This window comes from Lontra canadensis, unplaced genomic scaffold, assembly GCF_010015895.1.
Source record: "Lontra canadensis isolate GAN:19392208 unplaced genomic scaffold, GSC_riverotter_1.0 scaffold1, whole genome shotgun sequence".
NCBI classification, from domain to species: Eukaryota; Metazoa; Chordata; class Mammalia; order Carnivora; family Mustelidae; genus Lontra; species Lontra canadensis.
Window position 1 is genome coordinate 57,032,353 of NW_022630995.1, and position 8,908 is coordinate 57,041,260.

Here is an 8,908-nt window from a genome sequence, read left to right on the forward strand (position 1 = left end):
TCTGTGAATACCTTCTTCAGGAGAGTCATATCCTTGGGACTGGGATCCTTGTCACATGAGTCTTCATGTGACCTGGACCTTTCACAGAGATGCATGCACAGTGGACACTCCATGATGCTGGCTGGAAGATTGAGGAAGGCATTGGCATTCCCATATCACTCAGCTCAGGCTGCCATAACAATTCATTGCCCGAGTGGCTTAAGCATCAGAGGTTTATTTTCTCACTGTTCTGGAGATGGAAATGTGAGATCAGGGTAGCAGCATGGGCATATTTTGACAAGGCCCCTCTTCCCAGCTTGCACATGGCCATCTTCTCACTGTGTCCTCACATGGCAAGAAGAGAGAAGGAGAAGAAGCTCTCCGGTATCTCTCCTTTTAAGAGCCCTAATTCTATTGAAACAAGGCCCTAACTTTATGAATTTTTTTTTGAATCTTAATTATTTCAGTGAAGCCTCTTTCTCCAGATATGGTCACATCAAGGATTAAGCCCTCAGTGTATGAATTTGGAGGGGGTGGGGCACAAACATTTAGTCCATAATAATTCTCATTTTACAGATAGGAAATCAGGATATGACAGGATGTCAGCAATGCTTTGTCCCAAATGCTGACTCCCTCTGATGGGTACTGGGTGCTTGGATCCTGGGAGGGGAAGGATTCTGGAGCCATACCCAGGCTCAGAGGGAAGCTGGGCATGAATCAGTTAACTGTGTGTGTATGAGCAGGGGCAGGAACCAGCAGTGTGTGTGCTTAGCACTACATAGCATTATCTTCCTCTTTAATACTCACACCCTGCAAGGCAAGCATTTTCTTTCCGAGATTACATGACTGCCTTAAAGCTGGAGAATTTAAATATTTTACCAGAGGGCAGTTAAAGGTAGGACTTCTATTTGAACCAGTTTAAATTCCTTTTTATGGTGCAACTGACTTAACTTGAATTCCTTTAATTCTGAGGACTTTGTCAGTTTCTCACTTCACAAGACATTTAAAAAAATATATTCATCAGTCAAATCACAGTATTCAAGAAGGTAGAAGCATAATTGACTCTCAGAGATCATCTAAATTGAGTGATTAAAAAAATATGTATTAGTGAAATATTTTTGTCAGTGAGGTGTTATTAGAACTCCACTAAATAAAAAGCAGTTGAGTTGAGCAGGATAAATGCTTCCCTTTGCTACTCCCAGATCCCTGGAATTATCTCCAGGAAACCCCAGAATTCTGCGGAATGTAATTTATAAACCACCGATCCAGCTACCCTCTTTATTCATTTAGAAAGGCACCAATTACTTACTGAAGGTCACACAACTAATTAATGGCAGGGCCTGGCGTCTAGCTCTGGACTCTTGATTCTTAATGTGATGCTGCTTCTAATACACAGGTGTTGAAATATTTTTAAAAATCATCTGTCACTTTGAGGCACCAAGTTCCTCTGGAATCATAACTGAATTATGTAGGGCACGTGAGGTTTCTTGAAAATCCCAAAGAAAACAAAGGGAAATTGGAAAAGCACTGTGGGATTGACTGCAAACAATTGAAATTCTTCTCCGTTAAATGTCGCGATGAAAAGGCCAAGACAAGCACAGTTCTGCAAAGAGGAGAAATGAAAAGTCAAGTCAGAAAGCTTTACAGATGTCGATATTCTGCTGAGAAGACTTAGTTCCAGAAGAAAAGAAAAGCTCTAGTTACTGAGCACATGCCAGCTTCTGGTTCCAGTATAAATGCCCAGTCTGACTCTGGCTCAACCTGGTGTGTGTTTAATGAATATTTCAGGGGTTCCTACAGAGTTGAAGGACTTTTGAGGTCAATGAGGCCCATCTACCCCCTCCTGCAAGAATCTTCCTCACAGCAACTGTCATTCAGGTGGGTTACCAGCTCTCACACCTGGTGGGTAGCTCTGAACATCAGCAAGACCACACTTGTACAGAGCTTAAAAAGAAAGGGGGAAGGGAAAATTCTTTCTGTGAAATTAACCCATTTGATTTTTTCCAACAATCCTGAAGATGGTACAATTGTCATCATTTTACAGGTGAGAAAAAATGAAGCTCAGAAAAGTTAGACAATTGGTCCTATGGTATATTGGTACCATATTGGTACATATCGGTGCATATGGCTAATTAGGTCACAACGGGCACATGAACCTGAATCTGCCTGAAGTCTTTCTACTGTTTGGCAGATATCAGTTGTGCATACAAATATTGGTTTCTGCTTTCTTTCATGGGCAAATCACTGGATTATGTGCTCTAGATTCTTATGCACCTCAGGTGAACCCAGGAAACTGATTTATGGCAAATTTAATCAGAAGTATTTGGAGCCATGTCCAAAGCTGGTCCTTAGGAGCACCTGTTCCTTTATAGTAAAGGTTGGGGTTGGGGAAAGAAAGAAATCTCTGAGGATCTTGAAGGAGAAAGAGCTATAGGATAGAAGGTGTTTGGATCCTTGAATGACTTCACAGAGCTCCCAAGCCCCCAGAACTGCTTCCTCCCTGAATTCTTCTTCAGATTATTAACCCATCATTATTTCCTGTTGCAACTACAGAGTAACAGACCCGGGAGATATTTGGGAACAGCTTCCTTTAGCTCTTTCAGTCAAATGCCAGGAAAAGGTGGCAATAACCACAGCTCCAGGGCTATTAGAACTAGCATTGTGATGTTCCAGGTTAGAAGTTTTACCAGGTCACCTGATGCATAATTATGGGCTGAAATACACATCTGGATTCCCATTACGCATTGATAAAATTGTCAAAGTACTGTGATAGGGAGAAATGCTACCAAATCCCAGCTGCCCTTCAAGGTTGAAAAGCTCATTCCCCAAAGGTGAAGGAAGCATTTTTAGGTCATAGCTTGCTTTTGAGTCTCTCTCAAGAGATGGCTCTTGGATGAAAAAATCCACCTCACATAACATCATAACACCTTCCCAGGCACATCATTTATCCAATGACTGGTCCAATGTTGAAATATAAAAGCTCTGCCCCCTTCAAAATTTGTCCTATCAAAATTTAGGACAGTTTGGTAGGCTATCCAATTTCCCAATTCCACCTACTCTCCCTCACCCTCAACCATGAGATTATTGGAAATATTTGTTGTCACTGTCATCCTGAAAAGATCTGCTTTTCCTTGATTCTGGTGAAGTGTCCAAATCTTATAGTTAAACAAATGATTTTTAGTGACTATGTATTTGTAAAAGCATGGCCTTAGGAAAAGGATATGCAAATAACAATTTTCTCTATAAAAGAAGGGAAATAATGATATGCTCAAAGCCATGGGCCCCCCAGAGAATTTTGGAACTACTTTAATTTCCTTTGTAATGTTTAATCCACTCACTTAGGCTCTGCCTGGAAACGAGGTGTTTAGACTTAGCAGGAAACCATTGCCCTACCTCAAATATTGTGTGACCTGTGACCATGGCAGTCTTCTTTCTTATAATCGGATTTATCCAATTCCTTTCGGAGGCTTCTTCTGCTTTGGGTACATACTTCTGTCATTGTTCACATCATATCATCACAGTCTAGTGATTTTAATTGTGATTATCTATTTACATGACCTTCTCTACCCATCTAGAATTTCCTTCAGAACAAATAAGGACAGTGGCTTATTAATTTCTGAACTGCCCTGGTCTTCATAGGAAGGGGTCCTCAAGAATGGTTTCTTCAATGTTGATGGAATGAATTCACATCATAGTGCTTGCCACGTAAAGACCGATTACAGTGGCTTTATTTACCACAGTTCTTTTGTTACCTTATCTAAAACATAAAATGGAAAACTTCATAAAACCCAATCTGGCTATAAAGTTGAACAAAGAGGATATGAATGTAAAAATATACTCTGTTCATCTCAAAAAAAGAGATAGGCCTTGCAAAAGAATAGCAGTTAGCCTGGAGGAGGAGGTTTTTTTTTTTGTTTTTTTGTTTTTTTGTTGTTTTTTTTTTTCAGCATAACAGTATTCATTGTTTTTGTACCACACCCAGTGCTCCATGCAGTCCGTGCCCTCTCTAATACCCACCACCTGGTTCCCCCAACCTCCCACCCCTCAACCTCTTTAAACCCTTCAGATTGTTTTTCAGAGTCCATAGTCTCTCATTGTTCATCTCCCCTTCCAATGGAGGAGGAGTTTAAAGAAGGAAGTTTTCATATAAGTTGGGCTTGAATAGGTCTGTCTCCCTCCATCCTCAACAGCACCCCCCAAGTGTATTACTATCTCATGCTTTAAACTTATAGAATCTATAATGAGGAATATGTGGTTTTCCTTCTCATGTAAATACAGAGCCTTACACATAGTAGGCCACTCCATAGTAAATATGTGTTTAAGGAAAGAAAGTAAAAAGACAAATTAAAAAAGGTAAGAAGAAATGAAGGGAAGAAGGAAGGAAGAAAGGAATGGAAGGAGGGTGGGAGGGAAATTAGGACAAGGTTAAAAAGACTAATTGCAGTTTATCTTATAACTACCTACTTTTGTCATAACAAAGCTGACAGACTTTTTATTATACCATACAATCTCGCTGATAGACTAAATCTTTTTTTTGAGGTTATCTATCTATCTATCTATCTATACATATAGCAGCCAATTCAACTGAATCAGGAATTCAGAGGGTATCCCAGTCATGCCTGGTGCTTCAGTCTTCCTAGAATCTGGCCTTCCCTTGATCTGTGGTCTGATTCCCACTTTTTTTTTTTATTTTTTTTTAAGATTTATTTATTTATTTGACAGGCAGAGATCACAAGTAGGCATAGAGGCAGGAAGAGAGAGAGAGGTGGAAGCAGGCTCCCTGCTGAGCAGAGAGCCCGACGTGGGGCTCAATCCCAGGACCCTGGGATCATGACCTGAGCCAAAGGCAGAGGCTTTAACCCACTGAGCCACCCAGGCTCCCCTGATTCCCACTCTTAAGCAGTTGACTCCATGATAGAATTGAAGACAATCTGAATATTCCTTTAAAAAATTAAGTAGGAAAAGATTAAAAGTCCAGATGATGGTTATGTGAAATCAAACCAAACCCTTAAGTAAGAGATACTTTGATTCCAAGTAAAATAGAACAGAATCTGCTATAATAAGGAAAAGACATATTAGTTAATCCTGAGGGCAGGGACACACTGAAGTATGAAATCTGGTATCTCACAAAAAGCTTCAAGGGTCAAAGTTATACAAACAGGCAACCCTACAGAGAATGGAAAAATCTCCTGTCTTGATGCTCCTGTCATTAATTGCTGAACTCCCTGTTACCCAATGAAGCATTATATAATTTTTGCTCTGGGCATGGATGTAGCAATGCCTTAAAATAAACAAGATAGTCAATTAGAATTAATCTGTTAAAAAATTACCCTGCCAAGACAAACTGTAGAAAGTGGAAACAAAAATTAAACAGCATTAAGGAACAAGGGATACATTTATGAGTCTAACAGTGATCACTAATCTCATAATTCATGAGGTCCAGTTGCTAATATGTTCATTCATTCACCCAGCCTGAATTATTCCCCTTTTCCTGGATATGGGTTAAGCATGCTCAACTCTGGCCACTGAATTGGGGCTTGGTTGCAATGTTCTGAATGAGGGATGCATATGGTCCAAGAAGGTCTAAGCAAGAGGAACCAAGTTTAAAACCTGGGCGCTGAATTAGATACTAATTTCAAAGGAGAGAATACAGCATGATGATGAAACCCTAAAGGAAATATATTCAGACACTGGTGGATGTCTCAGACACTGATAAAAGTTTTGGCTTCTCTTTAAGGGCTATCACATGGATCTTATAGGGGCTCAAAGGACTTCCCCTATTTTCAAAAGTCGAGTGTTGAGAAGGATCTATCTATTCATCCATTATCCTACCATCCATCCATGCTTTCACATATCCACCACTTATCCCTTTTAGCAATTTGGAGTAGGAGGAGTGAATGGAGACACAGTAAGTGTCTGCTGGTCAAACCCCGTTCACTTATGTTCATCCAGCACCTGCCACCAAAATTTAGAAAGAGACCCACCAGTTTGTACTGTGGTATTAACTCTGCTCTTACCATCCACACTAAGAGGTAAGAAGAATTTCCACAGTAATTGGTAGCTTTGTTGGTATAATCCAATAGCAGAAATACTTTGATTTCCTCACCCATAAATGGAGTTGGCAGTAGAACCTACTTCACAGGGCTGTTGTGAAGGTTAAGTGAACTTTAAAAAAAAATGTAAATAAGGCCTAGCACTATTACAACTTTCTAGAGTACCTATAGGTAAATAATAATTTATATTTTAAAGAGTATTATCACAGCCAGTATTTCATGGGTTTCTCTGCAAACACATGCAAATGAAATGCATTTCTTCTTACTTCAGAGCTTAGAAGATATCTAACAACCCTCTTCACTCTCTCTAAAATAATTGAGCTCCTTGAGGGCAAGGTGGGATGTTTCCTGCCTGGTCTGCCCAGTGCACATAGTATATGGTAGATAACTAACCACTACCAGTTAAACTATCAAAGTTGCAAAATCTTCTTGGATGGTTCTCTGAACTGCCCTGTTGACTTCTCTTTGGCCACTTCCCTGGTTTAGGTCTCATATGTCCTCTGGATTGTGGCCACAGCCACCCACCTGGCCTCCCTGCTGCCAGATCCACTTTTCTCTAGTGAGTTCAGAGTCATCTGTTCAAAATTAAATTTGGCTACACTGCTTTTAAAGCTCTCAACAGCTCACCATTTCAGCAGGAGGTAGCCCTCGGTCCTCACTCTTGCTCACCAGGCTCTGTGCAAAGTGCAGGTCTCACCATTGTTGTAGAGCTCTGTCTGTCAGCCCACTCCAGTGACTGGTCACAGGGGAGAGTGATAGGGCCAGGAGGTTAGGGAACATCTCCCCTCCTATCCCAACTCCCCCACCTGTCATGAGCATCCCCCCTCCCTCTCATCACTCTCACCCCAGAATACTGCATTTTGGCATGGGGAGCGCTGTGTAGTAAAGGTCTCTGTGCTGAACCCTAAGGGCAGAGAAGGTGAGAATATTTCAGGAGAGGAGGATGCTTTCCTCTCATTCATCTATCTTTAAAAATTTCATAAATTTTTTATATAAATTTTATATATTTTATATATTTTAAATAAATAAATCTTTTGAACATCTGTTCAAAAACATGTACATCACAGGATAAACTTATTCTTTCTGCATGCCAAAAAAACCACATGGGTCATGTGGCAGCCAATCATTTTGAGAAAGATTAATAGCAACAGCTGGGACCGTACTGTGCATTTTTGCTGCATTGTATAATTTCAGTCCTTGCAATAATGTGTGAGAGTATCATAGTAATTAAATTTTACAGATTAGAAAACTGACCTTCAAAATGTTATGAAACTTTGCTAAGATCAACCAGTATGTATGTGCAGAAGTGGGATTTAAATTCAAATTAAGACTATGTTTACAATGAAACATAAAAGCATGAATCTTACTTGTGAAGGGTATATAATCCTCATTAGTCCCTATTTAAGTGAACCCAACTTTCTGTCTCTAGGGCAACCTTATCAAATTTTAATCTACCTGTTAAAGGTACTGTATTTGAAGTCCCAGGAACATTACAAACTCTTCAGAGGATACTGAGATTCCCCCTTGGATACTCTTGCACATTCTGCACCTCACCAGGGATTAAATACTTTGGTGGCCTAGTTTAACTGTTGATGGGATAGAGACTATAAGAGTAATTAAGTTGCCGCATGAAAGACTATGATACCTGAGTGGGACTCTCTCAGTGGGTATTGGAGACCAGAGAGACTTGGTGAGACACCTAGAAGGAAGCTTCAAGACACTGTTCAGCAAGAGTTGGGAACAGTGCCAGAAGGCACCTTCACGTTGAAATGATTGATTTCTTCACTCATCTCCTTCCTCCTACACTGTAAGCTCCATGGAGGTAGAGGCCATGTCTTCCTTGAACTGGATGCACAGTTTCTAGCAGTGCCCAGCACAGAGTGTTTTTATTACACAGCTTGAGACAACTAGTGACTTCTTGGTAGGATGGAGAAGCCCAAAGAGCAGAGCTGCTGTCTTGGTGGGCAGTGCTGGTGCATCATAATTTGGGGATCTTGTGGGATCCACCCTGCCTCTCTATACAGCCTTGTTCACAACATTCACCCTCACTCACTGTGCATGCCTCCACCACACTGACCTTCTGCTAGTTTCTGGAATATGTCTATCCCCCTCTGCTGCCTGTCCGAGATAATCTTGTCCACATTCCGCTGCATGACTCCCTCTTCTTCCGTCTCAAAACATACCCTTCTATAACCCAGCTTTTGTTCTGTCCTCCTTTTATGAGCTCCCAGACAACATTTTTTCACAGTATTCACACAATTTTAAGATTAATACTTACTTAGTAGACCTTGCTTGTTACCAATGTCTTGCACTAGACTGAAATCTCCATGTTGACAGTTACAGTATCTTAGTGCTTGTCACAGTGTCAAAGACAGAGTAGGTAGTCAATACTTATTGAATAGTTGATTTTCAAAAGCTATGTGCCAGAAATTATGATGTCCAATGGGATAAGTAAATGTCACTGCATTTATGCCCTTTTTGATGAAATAAAGAATACAAAAAGTGCTGGGAGTGGGGTGGGTGCCTGGCTACCTTAGTCGCTTATGCATCTGCCTTTGGCTCAGGTCATGATCCCAGGGTCCTGGGATCAAGCCCACATCTGGCTTCCTGCTCAGTAGAGGAGACTGCTTCTCCTTCTCCCTCTGTCCCTCCGCCTCCACTCATGCTCTCTCTCTCAAAAATAAATAAATAAATTTTATAAATAAATAAATAAATAAATAAATAAATAAATAAATAACACTGGGAATTGAGTAGGGCAGAGAACAGAGAGTTTGGTAGTAAAATGCACTAGACACTATATGAAAAATAATAGGCATGCTTTTTATTTAATCAAAAATTTAATATGGTCATGTGCCAATGGCTTAATGTGATAGCTA

At 40.4% G+C, this 8,908-nt stretch overlaps 1 long non-coding RNA gene across 1 annotated transcript; it reads right to left on the reverse strand.

Moving 5' to 3' along the window:
• Positions 1–232: 232 nt before the first annotated feature.
• LOC116874001 lies at positions 233–8,413 on the reverse strand. Its single transcript, XR_004383919.1, has 3 exons — positions 8,311–8,413; positions 1,289–1,582; positions 233–324 (listed from the first exon to the last, which is right to left on the reverse strand). It is a non-coding gene; the product is annotated as an uncharacterized LOC116874001 (long non-coding RNA).
• Positions 8,414–8,908: the final 495 nt, after the last annotated feature.